At 48.6% G+C, this 5000-nt stretch overlaps 1 protein-coding gene across 1 annotated transcript in view; it reads right to left on the bottom strand.

Annotated features, from left to right (window-relative positions):
* The window catches only part of inpp5a (inositol polyphosphate-5-phosphatase A), a 112709-nt gene that overhangs the window by 36822 nt on the left and 70887 nt on the right, over window positions 1-5000 (bottom strand).

The raw sequence follows: 5000 nt of genomic DNA, 5'->3' as shown, positions 1-5000 counted from the left end.
TAACACTGTATCTCTAAGGACAGAGGGGACTCTGGCACCTGCTCCAGGAGCACCATCATACACAGCGTTAGGACCAGTTTTCAGGGGTGTGTTCAGGTGGGAACATGAGCAGGGGGGTGGTGGGGTTGGTCGTATTGGGGGTGGTGGAGGTGGTGGTGGTCGATTGGGGGTGGTGGAGGTGGTGGGTTGGTCGTATTGGGGTGGTGGGGTTGGTCGTATTGGTGTGGTGGAGGTGGTGGGGTTGGTCGTATTGGGGTGATGGAGGTGGTCGTATTAGGGTGGTGAATGGTGGTGGAGGTGGTGGGGTTGGTCGTATTGGTGTGGTGGAGGTGGTGGGGTTGGTCGTATTAGGGTGGTGGAGGTGGTGGGGTTGGTCGTATTAGGGTGTGGAGGTGGTGGGGTTGGTCGTATTGGGGTGGTGGAGGTGGTGGGGTTGGTCGTATTGGGTGGTGGAGGTGGTGGGGGTTGGTCGTATTAGGGTGGTGGAGGTGGTGGAGGTGGTGGGGTTGGTCGTATTGGGGGTGGTGGAGGTGGAGGGGTTGGTCGTTATTAGGGTGGTGGAGGTGGTGGGGTTGGTCGTATTAGGGTGGTGGAGGTGGTGGGGTTGGTCGTATTAGGGTGGTGTAGGTGGTCGTATTGGTGAGTCTGGCAGCAGTTTAGAGGAAAAGAGATTTAGACTGTGAATCCTCCAGTAAATCCCCGTGTGGTGGGAAACGCTTTGTCTCAGCTGACTGACTCTTCACAGAGTTTTGGGGGCGGGGTAAAAACAGGACTTTCAAAGTGACACTGTGCATCGATATATTGGATTCAACATTTCCTAGTCAATAAAGCTCAAGCTTAGCAATGTCTAATGGGCTGTTTATGGTGTAATTTCAAGTAGTGGTCCAGTCATGTCTCTGGCATTGGAGAGGAGGTGTAGACTGCTCTTTTCTGATTGGTTGAATAGTGACAGCTCCTCCTCTCTTAATGTAACGAGCGACAAGCGCGCCCTCTTGGCAGAGTCTCTAGATTAACTACTGCCATGGCATCTGGGTGTGCCTACACTTCCACCAGTTTCTACCTGCCCATGTTTCTCTCTGCTCAAGCCTCCACCAAGGTTAAAGTTCACAGTGTAATTATCTGAACAGCAGACACATAACTATACCTAGACCCTGGATTTAACTCTCTTCTCTACCCTGGTGCAGGTGTAAAAATGTGCCCTGTGACAGAGATAGTGTGAGTGGGGACAGTGTACACAGAGCTAGTCCAGAATTTATGTCATCTCGGTCATCTGAACTTATGACCACACTACTCTTCCGCACACCACTAGTGGCAGTATCTGGGGGGGTCAGAGAGGACGAGACAGAAATGATAAAACCATGTCTCACTTGAGAGAGAGAGAGAGAGAGAGAGAGAGAGAGAGAGAGAGAGAGAGAGAGAGGAAGTAAGTGCATGAGAAAGACTTTCCTCTCTTTCATCTTATTCCTCACTACAACTTGTTTTCTCTCTCTCCCTCTGCCACAAATGTGTTATGAGGTGAGTGGGCTTTATCTCACTAACATCCATGTCTAATGCGACAGGCCGGTGGGTTTTGTCCTGGCCCGGGGGGTTTGGTCCGCGGGTCAGGAGGTAACGCTCTGTTCGCATGCTGCTCTCCTGTGCGCCAGGCTCTGACCCGCTGCTCCCAGTGCTTGACTTTTAGCCCCCCCCCCCCCCAAAAGCCCACATTAGGCACAGAGCGCTGGGCGTGAAAGGGCCGTGAGGTGGGGGGTCCTGGGCACACCCTGCCCCTCCCCCACACATTAACTGCTTCATCAAGCTTCATTAAGGTGGACTGTTAGCAGTGTCACACACACCAACGCACAAAAACCACAATCCTCTCCACACACTATGAACATGTTCCTCCCCAAGTCCAGAAAAGGAACAGAAAGCCTCTTTACTAGGAGAAACAGTCCTTTTAGGAAAGAATGTGTGCAAATGTGTGTGTGTGTGTGTGTGGTAGTGGTTAGCAGATTTATTAGATTATACTGGAGATGTACAAAGCCTATGGTCCCACACTAATTTATAACAAATTCTTTTTTCTCACGGCCTCAGTAGCACTGAATGCACACGCGTATATATAAACGCGTTATTATAATACACGTGTATATAATAAATATTATTATACGCTGACACTCTCAATCACACAAGTGGGTTTAGCATCTCCTGGCATGTCCAGTGGACCTGTATCTATGATATCTGTCTGGCGGGCACAGAAAGGCGGAGAGTGTGAAGCCGGTGGCGATCTGCCCAGCTCCACAGGGGGCTCACACAACTCCAGCTGCCCGTGATGGTCCCTCCCGATTCCGCTCAGGGGTTCATTTGTGTGGAACTAGGAGAGAATGTTAACACTGAAGAATGTGGTTGCTGCCAGTCATGTGAACATCCTAACAGAAGCCTCCCTCGTGACCTGTGACCTATGGAAGTGACCACCCTCTAGCTTTTCTGAGGCCAATGGCATCAGTGTGTGTGTGTGTGGTGTGTGTGTGTGTGTGTGTGTGTGTGTGTGTGTGTGTATGTGTGTTTGTGTGTGTGTCATGTCGGGGCGGTCATAGAAAGGGAAGGGATCAGTCAAATGTATTTTTTGACTGGGATTTCCATAAACCCAGTAGCATATACTATCTAATAGGCCAAAGAGCCAAATCCCCTGCAGACTGTCTGTCTGTCATATGTCTGTCTGTGCGTACGTGTGTGCAATTGGGTATTCTGATCAAATGTCCATTTGAAGTGTACACAGACGTTGTGAGAAATGTTTCTTCTCAGTGACAGTCAAACAAGGTGTACATGACTTTTAGTTCTAGTGAAACAGTGGAATGTGAAAGGAGGAGAGAGACACTGTAAGAGAAACACTGTGAGAGAGAGTGTGAGAGAGACAGTGTGAGAGAGACAGTGTGAGAGAGACAGTGTGAGAGAGAGAGAGTGTGTGAGAGTGAATGGCTCAACACGCAGCCAAGTGACAAACACTCTATTACCACTAAGAGTTAGCTTATGGAATAGGGCTTGAGAATACAGTGGTGTGTGTGTGTGTGTGTGTGTGTGTGTGAGAGAGAGAGAGAGAGAGAGAGAGAGAGAGAGAGATACACACACAGTGACAGAGACAGAATAGTCAAGATTGCGAAGAGCCCTGTCTGTTGTAAAAGAACCCAGCTGATAAAACTGCATGTGAATGGTCTTTTAGGGGTGTGGTGTGTGTGCGTGTGTGTGAGAGAGAGAGAGAGAGAGAGAGAGAGAGAGAGGTTATGTGTTGTAAGAGAGGGAGAGAGAGCAGGGTGGGAAGAGGGTCTGGCTGACTGATTAACCTTTGACCCCTGGGCCTCCAGGGTGAGGAGGCAGTTCACAAAGTCACTGCTGATGGACATTAATACCACAGCAACACACAGTGGTGGCCTGCAAACTGCCACCCTGCCTGCTAAAAGCTCTCCCTATTCACCAACCCCAAACACACTCTCCAAACACACAGACTCCACACAAAATCTATTCGCATGAAACTAAGACAGCCCTTAGCTACAGACACTGCACCGATCCGTCTGTTAGCCTCTACTACAATAATGAAAAATCACATCATTTTAACTGGGTGACAAGACACATTATGTCTTTCTCTCCTTCACACACCCTCTTACACTTTAATCAATTCATTCAGCTGACCAGAGGGTCTCCATTACACCCACGCAGTCTGTCTCTGCAGACTCTACTGCCTACAACCCTGAGCGCATTCTCTCTCTCTCTCTCTCTCTCTCTGTCTGTCTGTCTCTCTCTCTCTCTCACTCTCTCTCTCTCTCGCTCACTCCTCGCTGTTATTCTGGGAAAAGCAGAAAAGGAAACATTTTGATTGGAGGGCTCTTTGAATTGGGTTGACAGTTGACTGATGACCGTCCATAAAGTGACAAAGAATCGCTGTGTGGCAGCCAGAGCAGATCGCCGCTTCCCCCTGGGAAACTATTGCCCTGAATTGTTAACGGCAACATTATTTTTCTGCCAATCACGGCATTTCAATGCCTTGAAAATGAGCATGAAACAAGCCTTTTGACTGAACAGAAAAGTTAAATGTCTCCAATGTTGATCAAATTAACTTCAGGCTCCTGACAATGGACTATATTTGTGTGAAAATAATAGAGAGGGACAAAGGGTTTCTTTTTTTTTTGGCCAAGATTTCACAGTTGTGATGTAAAACTGTTGCGCCCTGAAACTGAGCAGCCTCTCTGAAAGGCAGAGCAAGTGGAGACACAGCCACAGAGACAAAAGCCCGGCCTGCTGAGACTGAAGCCGTCTGCAGAGTGGCTGAATATCTCTGGGAGGACATTTAAAAATGTCATAAAAGTCAAACAATCAGAGAAAACCCACATAAGTTTCTCAGATTTAAACCTCACGTAGCCCTCATGTAAAATATACTTGTATATTTGAAAATTACTTTATGATCTTAATACCTCCATTATTTTCCAGGCTTATTATTATTTTTTAATAAAATATATTCAAGGAATCAACAAAGCAAGGAGGAGGAACATGCCCAAATTCACCTCGCCTTGCCCTCAGTTCAACATAGAGGAGGAAGAGTGAGAGAATGAGAGTGAGTGTGTGTGTGTGTGTGTGTGTGTGTGTGTGTGTGTGTGTGTGTGTGTGTGTGTGTGTGTGTGTGTGTGTGTGTGTGTGTGTGTGTGTGTGGGAGAGAGAGAGAGAGAGGAGAGAGAGAGGGAGAGAGAGAGAGGGATAAATGCTACAACCTCTCACATTGTTCCCCTGGGACCTTAAAGCAGTGGGCAGATAAACAGTGTTTAGCAGCTGAAAGGGACAGAGGAAAGGGGCTTATCAGATGTCCCCTCAGTGGTCTGCGAGGCGTGCGATTAGCCCCTCGACAGATACGCGTCTGCAGGGGTGTCGTGCACCTTCGAGCTGGGGGCTGGCGGCCAGCTCTGCAGCCAGAGGGCAGGAGAAAACATGACAAATCACAGGAGCGCAGCTACAGAGAAGGTCCGCGTGGTTCGAAA

This window comes from Brachyhypopomus gauderio, chromosome 15, assembly GCF_052324685.1.
Source record: "Brachyhypopomus gauderio isolate BG-103 chromosome 15, BGAUD_0.2, whole genome shotgun sequence".
Classification (NCBI taxonomy): domain Eukaryota; kingdom Metazoa; phylum Chordata; class Actinopteri; order Gymnotiformes; family Hypopomidae; genus Brachyhypopomus; species Brachyhypopomus gauderio.
Note: the sequence above shows the minus strand (reverse complement) of the source record. Positions and strands in the feature narration are given on the sequence as shown.